Source organism: Indicator indicator, chromosome 12, assembly GCF_027791375.1.
Source record: "Indicator indicator isolate 239-I01 chromosome 12, UM_Iind_1.1, whole genome shotgun sequence".
Taxonomy (NCBI): domain Eukaryota; kingdom Metazoa; phylum Chordata; class Aves; order Piciformes; family Indicatoridae; genus Indicator; species Indicator indicator.
This window is the reverse complement of record NC_072021.1, coordinates 2,706,405-2,725,447: the sequence shown is the minus strand read 5'-3', so window position 1 is coordinate 2,725,447 and position 19,043 is coordinate 2,706,405.

Below are 19,043 nucleotides of genomic sequence, written 5' to 3'. Positions count from 1 at the left end.
CAAGTATTTAATAAACACAGTCCCCAGGATCTGCTTTTGGGCAAAATGGGGGAAAATACATCTTTTCACTTCACTAACACATATGCTTCCCATGGCTGATGTGTAAATTGCTTTAGGAGTAAGTTTGTGTACACATACTCATAAATTCTTCTGGAAGGGGACCCTTGTGTATATTGAGATTTTTCATTTGTGTATTTTGGATTTTGGTTTCTTTCTTTTCTTGTTTGTTTTGTTTTGTAATAAAAAATAGGTGCCAGGCAATGTTTTTCTCCCCTCAGACCTTCTCTTGTGGTTGTTCCTCTTGTCAAGGGTCAGGGCTGGGCTGATCACTAAAGAAGTGATAGAGGCTCTCTAGGAAACTTTCTGTTCCCCAAATGGAAGAGAAAGGGAATAAGGGAGAGAAAGTTAGAAAACTAAACTCTTTTAATGAAAACAATAACAGTAAAATGAAATAGACACAAATAGAGACAAACCCAACATCTAACCCAACCCCTGATGGCAATTGATCACTGTCACCACTGATGCTGTGGCACAAATCCCCCACTGGATTTGGCAGCAGATGGGAAACAGATTCAGGAGCTGGATTTTGGAATAGGATTCAGGAATTCATGGATTGGGATTGAAGGCAGAACAGAGTCCTCCTCAGACCCTGGCCACTGAAGAAGAGGCTTGACCCTGGTGACCCCTCACCTTTACACCAAACATGATGCCCATGGGCTGCAATCCCTCCTTGGTCAGTTTGGGATCACCTGAACTGTCTGCTGCTCTCCACAGCTGTAGCCTTTTCCTCTGCAGCCCAAGGTGGCACACAAGCTATGGCAGTGTCCTTGGTCTGCAGCCCAGCCCTTGGCAGGAGCTGTCCCTATCACATTCTCACTGCTAGCAGCAGTCCCTGGCTGTGCAAACCTGCCCTGAGCTGCAGAAAGTGCTGGCCCTGAGCAGAGACTGAGCTGACTGACCAGAACTATCCCTGGTCTAGCTCAGACCAGGACACCTCCATATTGTAACTCTGGGTCTTGATCAAGGAGATTCAACTCCTTAAGCGCTTCAGCCAGAAAATGATGAACAGCTATGCACAGAGACAGCCTCCAAAAGAAAGCAAAGAGAAAGCCATCTCTGCCACACTGAAAATAGTCTCCCTTACCTTCTGCTGCAAGTGCAATTCATTTGCCAGCTAAGCATTATCATGAAAACCCAAAAAGTGAGAAATAGAAGTGGCTCTTACAATGGGAGCTCAGGAGAAAATTCGAGGGTTCAGAAGTGCTGATAGTTTTCCCAGTTTACAAAATTCCTGCTCTGAGTACTTTAGAATCAATTCTGCTTTAATAATGTGTCAGTGGATGAGGACCTGCACCAACTAGTATACCCTTCCAAGAAGGTCAATGCCATTCTGGAGTGGATTAGAAGGGCTGTGGTTAGTAGGTCCAGAGAGGTTCTCCTGCCCCTCTGCTCTACTCTGCCCTGCTGACGCCATGTCTGGAATATTGTGTCCAATTCTGGGCTCCTCAGTTCAGGAAGGACCTCAGGGAACTGCTTGAAAGAGTCCAGCACAGAGCCACAAAGATGATTAGGGGAGTGGAACATCTTCCATATGAGGGGAGCCTGAGGGAGCTGAGGGCTCTGTAACTTGGAGAGGAGGAGCCTGAGGATGACCTCATTGCTGTTGATAAAGATGTGCAGGGGGAGTGCCCAGAGGATGGAGCCAGGCTCTGCTGGGTGATGCCCAATGATAGCACAAGGGGCAGTGGTGGAAGCTGAGGCATAGGAAGTTCCATGGAAGCAGGAGGAAGAATTTTTTCCCTGCCAAGGTTACAGAACCCTGGGACAGGCTGCCCAGGGTGGTTGTGGAGTCTCCTCTGGAGATATTCAAAACCCACCTGGATGTGTTCCTGTGTGATCTGTCCTGGGTGATCTTGCTCTGGCAGGGGGGTTGGACTGGATGATTTTTCGAGGTCCCTTCCAACCCCTAACATTCTGTGATTCTGTCATTCTGCCCCACAGATTTTTTTGAGTGTAATCATCCTTTATGCAGGACTGCAGTGATAACCTGATCAGGACTGTTTGAAGCTGAAATGTTTTCAAGCAGGACAGGTGCTTTTGTCCATCTGCTCAGCTGGGTAAGCAGCAGTGAGACACCTTCTTGGGGAAATGCATGAAACATGTGATTTGATTATGAATTTTTTTTTTCACAGTTTACAATGGCTCTTAGCTTACAGTGGTCAGAGTCTGTTCAGTGCAGGTTCAGTGGGGCCATGCTCCATAGGGTTTTTTACTGCAATCACTTCAACAACAGAGAAAAGTTGCACTTCACATCTGTTCATCCCTTGATGGTTTTCTCATCCATACAAAGGTTTGCAGCCATGCTCTGGGAGAGATGTTCATAATCTCTTACAGTAACTGCTGGAAGGAAACCCACTGGCATTCATATCATATATATGATATATATATGATATATCATATCATCACAGGGGTTAGAAGGGATCTCTGGAGATCATCTAGTCCACCAGCACTCCCAGGTCCTTCTCTGCAGAGCTGCTTTCAAGCAAATCAACCCCTAAATCCCTACTGGTGATGGTGTTGCTCCCCCCCAGGTGGGGGACTCTGCACTGACCTTGTTGACCTTCATGAGGCTCGCCTCAGCCCAACTCTCCAGCCTGTCCAGATCTTGCTGAATTGCAGCACAGCCTGATGGGCTGTCAGTCAGGAGAGGGTGAAGAATGTTCTCCTAGTGTCAAATGCAAGAGAGATTGATCACTAATGGGAATGTCCAACCTGCCTCTGCCAGATGCCTCCCTGAGAGCACACAGTTTAGCAGACTTTCCTTCAGAACAGGTCGTTTTGACCTTGCTGTGTCCGGATTGGATCCTGAGGTCTGCTTTCTGCCTTTCAGTCAATGGCCTGGGTCTGGAGGTGCTGGATCCTGCCTGCTGTGGCACGTGGGGAAAGGCAGCTCAGATTAGATGTCAGCTCCCTGCTGCCTTAGGCCCCTGCCTGGATCAAGGACGGGGTCAGTGGTCAGGCTGGCAGCTGTCCATTTCAAAAGGGCAGCTTTCAACCTTAACCTTAAAAAAAGAGTCTCCTGGGATTTGCATCTGCTCCTTAAAGCCTATGGAATCTCGATTTCAGCTTCCTAAAGAGGATTCCCCACCACAAGCCTGGGAGCCAGTATGAAGGGCTTCACCAGTCAGAATCCCCACTCATTTACTTCTAACTTTTGCTATTTACTAAAGCATGGCTCCTTAGTTTTACTTGAAAAGGAAATTGACTGCTCTGGCTCTTTGTCATTGCCTTGTTAACAAGGAGGAGGAAAAGCTGCCTAATCTCGACATTATGAGAGTTGTTAGAATTGATCCCAAGTGAACTCTGGAGAGCAGAAAGTCAGATCACCTCTTTGTTTTGTTCCAGAGGGTAACCAAAAGGGAATGACAGCCTTCAAGGGACCTATTTTCCACTAGCTGAAAGCCTGCATTAAGCAAGCATGTTTAGTGAAGGGTAAAGAGAGCACCAGTGGGAACGAAGCTTGCACCACCAGAGCAGGCAGGGGGCTGAGAGCAGAGAAGGCAGATGTCTGCTGTGTGGAGCTCTCTAAAGAGGCCACGTGGGCTTTTCTGCCTGTTGTAAGCACTGCTGCAGACTGGATCCTCTGCAGCATCCTTGGTAGAGAAGTGATACAGGTCTCTTCTAGCCACTCCTTCCCTACTAGGTAGAAGAAGTGCTGCCTGTTAACCCTGATTGCTCAGCACGGCAGGTTTTGGGGAAGGGAGGGTTCTGGTGTACTGATTAGGTTTCTCCATCCAAGCCTGTCTAAATAACACCTTGAAATGTTGTTGGCATGCTGGTACTGTTTTTCCTGTGAGTTCTCACTGATGTTCCTTTACTGTTGGTGTAAATGTACTATTAAAAATATTCCAGCCAGTACCTCTGTGTTTCTCAGTACAGCAGGGAAAGGTTTTTTAATCTCAGAGTTATTTTTCCCTTTTCTAAGACTTGCTCCATATATATAAATAAAGATTTTTCATAGAGTCATAGAACTGTTTGGGTTGGAAAAGCCCTTTAAAATCAACAAGTCCAACTGTCAACTCAACACCACCATGGCCACTGAACCATGTCCCCAGGTGCCATAGCCACAGATTTCAAAAACACCTCCAGGGATGGAGACTCCATCACCTCCCTGGGCAGCCTGTTCCAATCCTGACCACTCCTGCAGCAAAAATATTTTTCCTAATCTCCAACCTAACCCTCCCCTGGCACAGTTTCAGGCCATTTCCTCTCCTTTTATCACCTGAGATGGGGGAGAAGAGACCAACCCCTACCTCACTGCAGCCTCCTTTCAGGGAGTTATGGAGATCAATGAGGTCTCCCCTCAGCCTCCTCTTCTCCACACTAAACCCCCAAGTCCCTCAGCTGCTCCTCCCCAGTCCTGATTCTCCAGACCCTTCCCCAGCTTTGTAGCCCAATAGGTGACATGGGTATATAAGAAGAGAGGTGCTGTAAGTCACTCCAGTTATTTCCTCAGCACACCATTCAGAGCCTGCCCCAAGACTTGATAAAGTCAACTAGAAGATTGCTTCTGTTGACTGAATCTTTGAGAGAAGACAGAGAAAATTGAGGGTTTCATTCCATGAGGTTTTCAGAATGACAGATACAAGTCTGACTTTTTCTTCACCAATTTACGCCCCCCCTCTTTTTTTTTTTTTCCTTCTTCCCTGTCCTTAGGCATCAGCGAGACCTTAGAGCAGACCTCCAGTACCTTAAAGAGCTACAAGAAAACTGGGGAAGGACTTTTGACAAGGGCTTGTAGTGATAGGATGAGGGGCAACGGCTTTGAGCTGGAAGACAGGAGATAGAGACTGGAGATGAGGAAGAAATTCTTTCCAGTGAGGGTGGGGAGACACTGGAACAGGTTGCCCAGGGAGGTTGTGGATGCCTCCTCCCTGGAGGTGTTCAAGGCCAGGTTGGATGAGGCCTTGAGCAACCTGGGCTGGTGGGAGGTGTCCCTGCCCATGGCAGGGGGTTTGTAACTGGATAATATTAAAGGTCCTTTCCAACCTAAACCATTCTATAAACCTATGACCTTGTCAGAAAGAAAGCCAAGGATTTTATCCCACTTGAGGGAAAACTATGGAAAGCAGCAGAAAGGAGGTGGTGATTATTTAGAAATAAAGAAATCCTAAGCATCTCTTACTAGTGTTAGAGTTTTAATTTAGAAGTGTGGCTTCCAACCACTAAGAGCTGTTTAACCCTTCAGCTGTAGCCACCTTTTCTGCCAAATGGTTTAAAATAATTATGTAGCTGCTTAAAAAGTTAAAAACTTTCTTTTTTTCTTTTTTCTTTTTTTTTTTTTTTTTTTAAGCAAGCAGCAGTGCCCTTTTCAGGGCATATCTACATATCTACAACAAAGAGAATACTCTGAAGGGGAACTTACTCCAAGACAGGATTTTCATCATGTTGGGACATTTCTTAACAGCATTATTTAAAAGCTTTTTAAAAAACTGCTCTCTCACACCTTTGTTCTTTCTGAGCCAGGAAATGTTGCTACATATTTAATACCGTATTTTAAATGTTTCATATGTTTATGACATGAAATACATGTACAATATCATCCAGGCTCTTCAAATCCTGCTGTACCTACAGCACTCCACCCAGCAGGCTGAGAGTTTGCATAAGGAAATGCTTCTGACCACAGAGGTTGTAAATTGAGGCACACATTTGAAAACTCAGCTTGAGGGGGTTTTATAGATAGTTTTCATTTCTTTCCATTACAAGGAAAGTCCTAATATGTGTCTGCTAGGAATATTGCTGCTTCTTTTACTCTCTCTCTTAAATTCACCTTATTTTTTTTTTTTTTATGAAGGTTTTGGACCTAACTCTCAGTAGGTCTGCTTGAATTTGGGGAAACTGTTAAAAAGGGATATAGTGAGGTTTGCTCATCATCCTCAATTGGATCAGTCACAGAATCACAGAAAGACAGAATCACAGAAGGAAGGGTTGGAAGATCACCCAGTTCAACCCCCCTTGCAAAGCAGAATCACTCAGGGCAGGTCACACAGGAACACATCCAGGTGGGTTTTGAGAGTCTGCAGAGAAGGAGACTCCACAACCTGTCTGGGCAGCCTGCTCCAGGACACCAGCACCCTCACAGTAAAGAAACTTTGTTTACTTCTTGGATAAACTACCAAATGACACCAAGTGTGCTAACTTCACACCACTGAGACTGGACACAAACAAGTAGTTGCAATTGAAACTGCAAGGGTCCTCCTCTCTTGACTGATAGTCACTTTCAGGCTTTTCCTTATGGACATGACTTGTCTATCTAGACACAGAATCCCTAGGAATTTTATTCCTGCAGGTAGGAACAAAGCCCTTCTTTTTCCCAATTTCCCACCTTTTTTTTCCTTCATTTTTTTTTTCTTAGAAATCAGAATTTTCTTTTGTCACAAGTTTTTTTGGGCATGGACGAGAAAAAAAAGATTAAAAAAGGGAGTAGAGGGTGTTTGCCAGTTGCATTTTTATTGTGTTGTATATGTTGTAGTGGGGATACAGAGAAAATTACCTATTGGGACACTTGATTCACTTGATGACTTCCAAATTAAAACATTATAGGTTGTGTTCCTTCATAAAGACTTATCAGTCCAAAAGTAGTTTTCTTGGTTGGTTGGGGTTTTTTGACTTTCTTTGGGGATTTTGTTTTGGTTTGTGTTATTTTTTTCAACAAATCCAAGTGCAAGATCCTGTGCATGGGCAATCCCAAGCATCAGTCCAGACTGGTGGAGAATGGACAGAGAGCAGTGCTGAAGGGAAGGATTTGTGGTTGCTGGGGGATGAGAGGTTCAACATGACCCAGCAGTGTGCACTGGCAGCCCAGAAACCAACACTGTCCTGGGCTGCATCCCCAGCAGCTTGGGCAGCAGGTCAGTTCTGCCCCTCTGCTCTGTTAGACCTTGCCTGTAGTCATGGGTCCAGCACTGGAGCCTACAGCACAAGAAGGACATGGAACTGTTAGAACAGGTCCAGAGAAGACCTCAAAGAGGAACAGAGACTGAAGCACCTCTGCTATGAAGACAGACTGAGAGAGTTGGGATTATTCAGCCTGGAGGAGAGAAGGCTGCATGAAGACCTTCTAGCAGCCTTCCAGTATGTGAAGAGGGCTTCCAGGAGAGCTAGAAATGGACTTTTTACAAAGCCATGGAGTGACAGGATGAGGAATAACAGCTTCAAACTGGAGGAAGCTGGATTTAGATGAGACATTAGGAAGAAATTCTCCCCTGTGAGGGTGATGTGGTGCTGGAACAGGTTGCTCAGAGAAGTTGTGGAGGCTGCAAGCCTGGTGGTTTTCCAAACAAGGTTAGACAGGCACTTGAGCAAACTGGTCTTGGAGAGGTGTCTATGGCAGTGGGGGTTGGAAGTAGATTATATCTAGTTCCCCTTCCATCCCAAAGCATTCCATGATTAAATGATTCATGGTATATTCTAGCGTGTATCTCCTGACATATGTTGGCAGTAGTCCCTCAACTATTTCTCACTCTAAATACGTGGATCATAGAAGTTAAGCAACTCAGTTCTGATGTAAAATAAATTGGGTTTGAGCAAAACCTGAACCATTTCCTGGCATGTGTAGAGCAGCATGAGATAAAAAATTAGTTTGTAACAGTTTGGGGGTTGTTTTTTTGTTGTTTGTTTTTCATTAGCTGATGCTGTAATACCCAAAGAGTGGCTGTCAATGGCTCCATGTCCCAGTGGAGGCCAGGGACAAGTGGGGTCCCTCAGGGATCAGTCCTGGGACCAGGCTTGTTCAACAGCTTTGTCGGTGCCATGGACAGAGGCATTGAGTGCACCCTCAGCAAGTTTCCTGATGACACCAAGCTGTGTGGTGCAGCAGACAGGCTGGAGGGAAGGGATCCATCCAGAGGGACCTGGACAGGCTGGAGAGGTGGGCACAAGCCAGCCTCATGAGGTTCAACAAGACCAAGTGCAGGGTCCTGCATCTGGGTCGAGGCAATCCCAGGCACAAATCCAGGCTGGGCAGGGACTGGCTGGAAAGCAGCCCTGAGGAGAGGGACTTGGGGGTGCTGGTGGAGGAGAAGTGTGCACTTGCAGCCCAGAAAGCCAAGCAGAGCCTGGGCTGCAGCAAGAGAAGTGTGGCCAGCAGGGCCAGGGAGGTGATTCTCCTCCTCTACTCAGCTCTGGTGAGACCCAACCTGGAGTACTGTGTCCAGTTCTGGAGCCTCTATTACAAGAGGGATCTGGACATGCTGGAAGGTGTCCAGAGAAGGGCCACCAGGATGAGCAGAGGGCTGGAGCACCTCTCCTCTGAGGACAGACTGAGAGAGTTGGGGCTGTTCAGTCTGGAGAAGAGAAGGCTCTGAGGAGACCTTCTTGTGGCCTTCCAGTATCTGAAGGGGGCTCCAAGAGAGCTGGGGAGGGACTTTTTAGGCTGTCAGGTAGTGATAGGAGTGGGGGGAATGGAATAAAGCTGGAAGTGGGGAGATTCAGGCTGGACATGAGGAAGAAGTTCTTCCCCATGAGAGTGGTGAGAGCCTGGAATGGGTTGTCCAGGGAGGTGGTTGGGGCTCCATCCCTGGAGGTGTTTGCAGCCAGGCTGGATGAGGCTCTGGCCAGCCTGATCTAGTGTGAGGTGTCCCTGCCCATGGCAGGGGGGGAACTGGATGATCCTTGTGGTCCCTTCCAACCCTGACTGATTCTATGATTCTATGATTCTAAATACTGGAACTTGTGGTTGCCATCCTAGCAGCAGGGACAGATCCTTTTAAGTCTTTATCAAGCAGTGTAACATGCTTGGAAAGACTGAGCACCAACTCATTCTGCCAGTGTAGTGTGTGGTGCAATACAAAGGCCTCTAACGTTTCAATTTCCTCTCTCTTCCCTCTGTGTTGTTGCTTGCTTGCTTTGGTTTCAGCACACAAATATTTGTGTGCCCACTGGGTTATTGTGTGGCTCTAGGCACATGTGAACCTGATTGCCAAAGTGTTTAATTTGCATGTAGTGTTACATGGGTTTTAATCACCCTCCCAGACACTTCTAATGGTTACAAGAAAAGCCTTTCTGGAATGGAGACTTCCCAGACTCTAAGGATGAACTTTTCCCAGCAATAGTTCAGATGATTTAATTTATTAGCAAATGAATGTTGTGCAAATATTTTTTGGATGGGATCCCAGTGTTAATTAGCAGAAAGGAAAGGCAGGAGGTTAAAAATTAAACTTGGAGACCATTAGGTTTTGGGGTGGGGATGAAGGGGGGGGGGGGATGTTAATACATTTAGCAAGTCATGCATCTTCCCCTCCCCAAAAGCACCCCCTCAGGCATGTGCACTGAATTCTTTATTTGGAGTTGTCTGAGAAGGGAATTCTGTGTGTATTGATTTCCACAAACTTCTGAGGGCTTGTACATGTAATTGAAGGATTTCATTACAAGGATGAAAAAGAGTTGAATCATCTAACCTCCACTCTTTGTTTCGATATCTCTACTAGATTTCAGGTAAGGCATCAAATATTTTGGTGCTCATGGTAGTGTCAGCTCTTGAACTAATATTTTTATACAGAGCATGGAAAAATTGAGTGCTGTGCAATTACAATCCCCATTGATTTAAGTGGCACCAGGTGAAAGTAGCACCTGTGGAGGGGGGGAAGCCACTCAGGGGTGCAAATAGAGATTGAGTTGCAAAATATATTCTGGCTAATTTAATGTTGTGTGGCTTCTGTAGTTTGGGCTGAAACAGGTACTGAATGGTCAGCTCTGAACATACAATGACTAAATATTTTGCTTCCACATGAGAGTCAGGAAGAGACATGAGAAGTTACTTTTTCCCCACTAAAATAATGCTTAATAATTAAACCATTCTCATTTCCTCATCTGTTAAAGGAAATTTACTAAAACAGTGGGAACTGCTTGAAAGAGTCCAGCACAGAGCCACAAAGCTGCTGCAGGCAGTTGAACATCTCCCTGTGAGGACAGGCTGAGGGAGCTGGGGCTTGGAGCTTGGAGCAGAGGAGCCTGAGGGCTGCCCTCATTGCTGGGGATAAAGATGTGCAGGGCAGTGTGGGGAGGATGGAGCCAGGCTCTGCTCAGGGATGTCCAAGGACAGCACAAGGGGCACTGGGGGCAAGCTGGAGCAGAGGAGGTGCCATGGGAACAAAAGGGAAAACTTTTTCCCTGTGAGGGTGCTGGAGGCCTGGAGTAGGCTGCCCAGACAAGTTATGAAGTCTTCTTCTCTGGAGACTTTCCAAATCCACATGAATGTGTTCCTGTGTGAGCTGCCCTGGGTGATGCTGCTCTGGCAGGGGGATTGGACTGGGTGAGCTTTGGAGGACACTTCCAACCCCTGACATTCTGTGATTCTATGTGAATTTGTGAGCCAGTGAGCTGAAGGAGGAAAAAGTCTCAACAAATCAGTATCTACAATAATTGCAGCTGGTATTACATGTAAAACTCCTTCTGGTTGGTGATGCTTCCAGATTCTTACATGTGATTCCACTGGCATGTCATTTCCATCACCATGCTCTCACCTAGTGTGATTCAACATTGTTAGCATTCAGTGTTTCATTGTTTGTTGTGTGGAATTTATTTAGCTGTTCATGCTGCTGTCTGATTTTCTGTGTTTCTTTTCAAGTGATTCCTTCCCTTTTCTTAGATGAAGTGGATTTGCAAGTCATCCTTTGCCGGTGTAGGCTACAACTTGGCTGAAATGTTTGATGTTGACATCTTGGTGGTTTTTTTTCTTTTTTTTTTTTTTTTCCTCCTGTGTCAACTTCCTCTTGATTCTTCTGCAGCAATATCTGAGAGCCCAAGATGCATTTGAATGTGTAAACAGCTAGATAGGGATTCCACAAGCAGACTACCTTAGATACTCTTCTGAGTTATTCATACCACACAGTTTCCATGCTAATTGTTACAGGTTGTGATTTTATGTGCTTGCTGTATCAAGGCTCTGCAGAGCCTCCCTACCCTCCAGCAGATCAATACTCCCACCCAACTTAGTGTCATCTGCAGACTTACTGAGGGTGCCTCAATCCCCTCCTCCAGATCATTGATAAAGACATTAAAGAGAACTTGTCCCAGCAATGAGCCCTGGGGAACACCACTTCTGACCAGCTGCCAACTGGTTTAACTCTATTCCCCACCACTCTTCGGGCCTGGCCATCCAGCCAGTTCTTAACCCATCCAAGCATCCACCTATCCAAGCATCCACCTATCCAAGCATCCACCCATCCCACCATCCACCTATCCAACCATCCAGCCATCCAAGCATCCAGCCATCCAAGCATCCACCTATCCAAGCATCCACCCATCCAACCATCCAGCCATACAAGCATCCACATATCCAAGCATCCACCCATTCAAGCTATGAGCAGCCAATTTCTCCAGGAGGAGAAGGAAACAGAGTCGAATGCTTTGCTGAAGTCCACATCATCCACAGCCTTTCCTTTATCCTCTAAACAGATCACAAGCAGGGATGAGAGACAACTTTGAAAATCTTGTTAGAATTATAGAATCAGAGAATTCATTTCAGTTGGAAGAGACCTTTAAGAGCATTGAGTCCAACCATCAGCCTAGCACTGCCATGGCCATTAAACCATGTCCTGAAGTGCCATGGCCACACATTTTGTGAACACCTCCAGGGATGGTGACTCCACCACCTCCCTGGGCAACCTGTTCCAGTGCCTTGCCAATGATGTTTTTTCCACTCCATGTCTGATGCAGACCTTGGTATGTAAGGGAAGAAAGCTGTGGTGAATTCTGTCAGATTTACAGCACCTGAACCTTGGGCCTAAACCAGGGATTTGTGGGATTTCTGAAATTTAAAGAGAGATAGATGAGAGGAAAACTTCTTTTTTCCTCCCTTAAGTGTCATAAATATTAATTTTAGATGTGTTCACTCTGCTGTGGATGTGCACTGAGATAAGATGTTCTCTGTGACACTCATTGTTTATTTTCCCTTCTCAGAGACAGTGGAGAGAGCAGTCTTTTCTCTAAAATATTAAAGTATTTTCTCTAAAATATTAAAGAAGCTACTAATGCTTCATTTAAATAAAAAAGAATACTTAAACTACACAACTTGCTAAGGCTTCTTAAAAAAAGAAAAAAGTTTTAACTCTGCAACTTTTCACTGGTAGAAAGGCTGAGGTATTTCTTTCAGAGCTATTCAGATTCTAGTGGCCATTTGCAGTTGCTCACACCAAGGCATTTGGCCTTGCAATATCTTTGCTTACCACTGCCACAGGAAACATGAGATATGATTAGCTGCAGGTATATCCATGCCAGATGATATCCTGCTGAAGTCCTTTATATATTTCATCTTATAATTGTATTTGCAAGTTAATGTTTGAAGTGTCAGTCTTTGTAAAATTAGCTCATCTTGTTATGATTTAGAGCTTTGATGTGAGTGAAAGGCTTCAATTGCAATGCACAGTCACATCTGAGAGTAAACTGCGTAGACAAAGAGCCTTACAAGACTAGTAAATCAAATACTCTGAACTGTCTGTGTGGATTATGAGCTACTATTTGCATAACTTTGAAGTATTTATACTGATGAAATTACAATAATTAAAATCATCGCTGTGTCAATTGCTAGATGCCACAAGGCATAGCAATTACCAGCATGCAAATCAGACTTTGTGTAAGCATTTTAAGGAATAATTACCTTATTTGATTCAGATGTGCCTGAAAGACATTAAGAATCATTTGAGCTATTTTGCCTTCAACAATTTTTCAGGCTCAGATAATATTGTTTTTACTGTTGTTGTTGACAATAATACCTTTGTGTGGGCATATGCCTAAGATGGTTCTGCTTTAGCTTCCAAGTAAAACCTAGTGGCAGAACTTGCTAAGGCAGTTAGGAAGGATTTGTTTGAGACTGGTTGGTTCTGAATCTCTGTCTACAGATGATTTTATTTTGCATAAGAACCAATAGAAGCACACAGTCTCTTAAGGGGTTTGTTTTATTTCTTTTTGTGTTACAGCTTGTTAAATCCTGGATTATAAGAGTAGTGGAGAAAAGATTTCTTAGAGGAAAAGAAAAAAAGATATCCTTTTTCTATTTATGTTTTTCTTTTTCTTTAGATTTTTAACAGATGATTTGAGTTTCCACAAGGTGAATCTGAAATACATAATCTGAAGAAAAATGGACTGTAAAGAGCCTCTCGCTCACATCGTTGCTGATAAACTATTTCCAGGGAATTTAATGCTGCTAATAAAATTAATTCAAGCTTGCCCAAATTTCAGAGCCATTTCTACAGGCAGATTGTGGGTGGTGAGGGTGTACTGGGCAGTGGGCAGCAGTGGAGGGTTGATAGATGGATTCTCTGGAAAAGCAAAAGGCAGAGAGCAAGCCAGGGGCTCCTTCTGAGACGAAGCCCTAAGCAGCAGTGTAAAGTCAGCTCAAGAAGGACTGCCTTCAAGCCTGAGCTTCAACCAGTGCCATGAGTTTCTCTGGAAAAGTTCCTGCCTGGCAGTGCCCATCCCCAGGTACCTGGCATGCCCTGATACATAGTGGTTTCTGATATGCAAATCAGGAAGGAAGAGCCTTATGCATACTGCTGGCTTTTTCTTCCCAAGCAATCTCAACCTTCACATCCAGTGCAGTACCTGTTGCTGGCAACCCCCTGATTCTTTGCTTAACAGTAGAGAAGAACCTGGCAGAGGAGAGGATAGAGCACTGCTCATCTCTTTTATCCTGAACTCTGCAAGGATGGGGTGGAACAACCATTTCAAGGGAAGAAAGCTGCTGTATGAAGAGAGGCTGAGAGGGGATCTGATCAATGTCTATAAATACCTGAGGGGTGGGTTTCAAGATGAAGGTGCCAGGCTCTGTTTGGTGGTGCCCAGTGATAGGACAAGGAACAACAGGTACAAGCTGAAATGCAGGAGGTTCTGCCTCAACATGAGGAGGCTCTTCTTTATGCTGAGGGTGCTGGAGCCCTGGAGCAGGCTGCACAGAGAGGTTATAGAGTTTCCTTCTCTGGAGACTTTCAAAACCCAGCTGGATGCTTTCCTGTACATCCTGTCCTAGGTGATCCTACTTTGGCAGGGGGTTTGGACTCAAGGATCTCTGGAGGTCACTTCAAATCACTGGCATTCTGTGATTCTGTATGAATAAAGATCTACACTGTCCCAGCATCATGTTTATTACCATAAACCATAGAATGGTCTGGGCTGGAAGGACCTTAAAGATCATCTAGTTCCAACCTGCAATGGGTGGGGATGCCTCCTTGTAGGCCTGGTTGCTTAAGACCCCATGCAACCTGACTTGGAACACTTTCAGGCTGGGAGCCTGCACAACCCCTCTGGGCAATCTGTTCCAGTGCCTCACCACCTTCATGGGTTAGAATTTCCTCCTGATTTCTGGTCTAAATGGACAGCAGCACTCTGCGCTGGGTTAGGAACTGGCTGGAGGGCCGAGCCCAGAGAGTGGTGGTGAATGGTGCCACATCCAGCTGGCAGCCTGTCACTAGTGGTGTCCCCCAGGGATCAGTGCTGGGCCCCATCCTGTTCAATATCTTTATTGATGATCTGGATGAGGGGATTGAGTCCATCATCAGTAAATGTGCAGATGACACCAAGCTGGGAGCAGGTGTTGATCTGTTAGAAGGTAGAAGGGCTCTGCAGAGGGACCTTGCCAGGCTGGACAGATGGGCAGAGTCCAACAGGATGGCATTCAACAAGTCCGAGTGCCAGGTGCTGCACTTTGGCCACAACAACCCCATGCAGAGCTACAGGCTGGGGTCAGAGTGGCTGGAGAGCAGCCAGGTGGAAAGGGACCTGGGGGTACTGGTTGACAGCCACCTGAACATGAGCCAGCAGTGTGCCCAGGTGGCCAAGAGAGCCAATGGCATCCTGGCCTGCATCAGGCATAGTTTGGCCAGCAGGAGCAGGGAGGTCATTGTACCCCTGTACACAGCACTGGTTAGGCCACACCTTGAGTACTGTGTCCAGTTCTGGACCCCTCAGTTTAGGAAAGATGTTGAATTGCTGGAGCATGTCCAGAGAAGGGCAACGAGGCTGGGGAGAGGCCTTGAGCACAAGCCCTATGAGGAGAGGCTGATGGAGCTGGGGGTGTTTAGCCTGGAGAAGAGGAGGCTCAGGGCAGACCTCATTGCTGTCTACAACTACCTGAAGGGAGGTTGTAGCCAGGAGGGGGTTGGTCTCTTCTCCCAGGCAACCAGCACCAGAACAAGAGGACACAGTCTCAAGCTGTACCAGGGGAGGTTCAGGCTGGAGGTGAGGAGAAAGTTCTTCACAGAGAGAGTGGTTGGCCATTGGAATGTGCTGCCCAGGGAGGTGGTGGAGTCACCATCTCTGGAGGTGTTCAAGAGGGGATTGGACGTGGCACTTGGTGCCATGGTTTAGATAGTCATGAGGTTTAGGGTGACAGGTTGGACTCGATGATCCTTGAGGTCTCTTCCAACCTTCTTGATTCTTGATTCTTGATTCTTCCCGTGGGAAGCCATTACCCCTTGTGCTGCCACTACCTCTTTACAACAGCTAACCTCTTGCTGATAACAGAAGCACAAGTAACTAGGGGAGAGGGGAATGGGGAATCAGCTTCCTAAGTATGATATGGTTCTCAACACATGATGCCATTACAGTGTTGAGGAATTTCAGGTGCTCTGAAGAATCTACCTTGGCTGCACCTGTGGGAACCCAAAAGGGAGTGATAACAAAATGTTTAGATGTCCTTCATGTTGGGTTGCACCTTGAACTGGATGAGAAAGGATGGGAGATAAAGCTAACAAAGTGCTGTATCCTTGAAGCAGATGGGAAAGGGGATGGGAAGAAGAGCACCTGTTAAAAGTCTTTGTGTGGCTGGGCTGTTTATCTTCCCACTTCCACCTCTTGAGTTGGGATTCAGTGGTGCTCCTCAGCACTTTGTTGCCAGTTTCTGTCCTCTCACTTGAAAAGACCTTTTTTGATCCTTAAGGAGCCTCCAGAACCATGGGAAGTTTTCAGACTTGCCAACTTCAGAGCTCAGCTTCTTTAGTGGCAGATGAAGAGAGACTCCTGCATTGGATGGGATTCCTTAGCTCTGCAAATAATTGCAACAGGTCCTGGCCACCTGCAGGACGTGTTCCTGGGGATCCTTCATCTTCTGGACTGCAAGGGGCAGGTGGAAGGTTAAGTGTTCTGTCAGGGATGATCTGACTCCATAGCTTGGCTGGCTGACTACTGGTGAGGAGGATGTATCTCCAACATCTCCAGCAGAGTTGTGATGCTCCAGGCTATGTATCAGCTGGATCTTCCTTGACACTCTTTACACTGTGAAGGAAAGACCATTCTTTGCTGTAGGGTCCTTGGAAATAGTTACTATTAGAGTTTTTTTTTTTTAATTATTCCTATTAATACCTTTATGTAAGGAAGAAAACAAAACAAATCAAAAAACCCAACATAAAATGACAAAACCTTATCCATCCTGAATGATAGGAAAAGAAAGTATTATTTTATCAACACCTTAAACTGCACTTATGTTCATTAAGCTCCACCAAAACTCCAGGGAGACAATCAAATTGCAGCATGTAAACAATCATTAAAATCATCTCTTCAAAACTGTTCTGTTTTTCTCCATTTCCCTTCCATTATCTTTCATGCATACCTTTAGCAGAGCATCTTCTGAAGAGAAATCAAAAATAACCCTTATGCTTCTTTTCCATTTGTGCCACAAATGTGTTCTGCTTGCAGCTCCCTGAAAGGAGGTTGTAAGGAGGTGAGTGTTGGTCTCTTCTTCCCAGTAACAAGTGGTAGGGTGAGAGGAAATGGCCTCAAGATGCACCAGAGGAGGTTTAGGTTGGATGTTAAAAGAAACTTCTTCATTGAAAGGGTTCTCAATCAGTAGCACAGGCTGTCCAGTGAGGTGGTTGAATGCCTCCCTGGAGGTGTTTGAAAGGCAGAGATTTGGTGCTGAGGGCCATGCTTTAGCCCCACCTTGGTAGAGTTAGAGAATGGTTGAACTGGATGATCTTAAAGGCCTTTTCCAACCCAAAAGATCCTGTGATACCCAGCATGCTTTACACTGGACAGCTGTGTTAACTGTGTCAAATTTTACCTAATTAACAGCTTTGCTCCCACGTAGTTTAGAGGCACAAGGTCTGAATTCCAACATTATGTGCATCTGTCTTCAAATACCTCCCACTTTGGAGTGAACCCAGGCTCAAGCTTAAAGAATGTGGCCAGCTGTCCCTTGTGTTGGTTCTAATGCTGAGAGCTACCCCTGCTAAAACACATTTCATTGCCTTGAGCAGCCTGGGCTAGTGGAAGGTGTCCCTGCCCATAGCAGGGGGTTGGAACTAGATGACCTTTCAGGTCCTTTCCAACACAAATCAGTCTAAGACTCTATGATTTAATATAGCAGGGGGTTGGACTAGATATCTTTCAGGCCTTTTCCAACCCAAACCATTCTGTTTTAATACATCCTCACTTTTTAAAGCACCATTCCTCCCTTTTTTTGGTCTGAACTTTTGTAGTTTGGTTTGGGGGGGATTTTTGTTTCCCCTCTGCTTCATATTTAACCTGCCTTTGTCTGGTTTTGGAGGTAGCTTTGCACTGTGGTGACTTTTACAGTATTCACAACCCAGGATGCCTAGCTGCACCTATGCATGTGCTACTCCATTTGTTTTTTACAAAGGCAGCCCTTTCACCTTCCAGCTCCACTTCCCTCCCACACGAGCCCAGTGCCATCATCATTCATCATGTTCCCATAATGGGTTGGAAGAAGAGGTAGACTTGCTCTCCTTAAATGAACTGCTCCTGTTATTACAGAGGTGTGATTGCTGCTGCTGTAATGTATTGTGAGCAGCCAATGTGAAATGCATTTTGTGATGGCTAATAAGTACATTAACAGCCTTTATGTTTGCATTATTAGGATTTAGTTAGAAACCTACTACTTTGGGAAGAGACAATCACTGACGCCGAATCACTTCCAGTCTGACCCTTCTGTGCAAGGGCAGGAGCATAACTCATCTGAGTTTTTCCTCTAGCAGGATCATAAATGGTCATGCTTTAGTTGTCATTAACATAACCTGAACCTGGCTACTGCAGGTGGCCAGCATTGCCACTGGCTCTCACACTATAACTCTGCAGTTTTCCTCATGGATTTTCAACTCTGGTTGTTAATCACCTACGCCACCGCCATCGCATCCATGGAGATAATTTTGCAGCCTGCATCTCTTTCCCATTCCATTTTTTAATGACCTTCTGGGAGACATAATTTAAAAACAAAACAATAAAAAATAGTCTGCATCTTTTTGATGGACATTTGAAGCTCCTTGCCCTCTTTCTTACTTGTGTGTCATAGAATTGCTGTGATTGGAAAAGACCTTTAAGATCATCAGTCCAACCATTCTCTAGCTCTACCAAGGCTGGGGCTGAACCATGGCCCTCAGCAATACATCTCTGCCTGTTTGAAACATCCCCAGGGATGGGGATCCAGCTACCTCCCTGGACAGCCTGTGCCAGTGGCTGAGAAGCTTTACAGAGAAGAAGTTTCTTTGAACATCCAACCTAAACCTCCCCTGGTGCAACTTCAGGCCATTTCCTCTCATCCTATCTCTTGTTACACGGGAGAAGAGAGCAATGCCCACCTAGGTACAAGCTCATTTTGCAGAAAGTGAAGTCTCCACAGAGCCTCCCCTGCACCTCCTCTTCTCCAGACTAAACAACCCCAGTTCCCTCAGCTGCTCCTCACCAGACCTGTTTTCCAGACCCCTCACCAGCTCTGTTGCCCTTCTCTAGACCTGCTCTATGCCCTCAATGTCCTTCTTGCAGTGAGGATCCCAAAACTGCCCCGAGTACTCAATGTGTAGCCTACTAGTGCTGACTCCAAGGGGACAATCACTACCCTAGTGTTCTGTTTTATTCTCATTTGGAGATTTCACTTGAACCCTCACAGACATCTGGTTGTCTCATTTGGTTTACTCACCAGAAGGGGCTTTCACTTGAACATCCAAGGTCTTTTTGATGCCTAAAAAGAAGGCATTGAGATCCTTTGGGAAATTTACTCCCTGTTTATTACTCAACTTCAGGGATAAGACAAGATT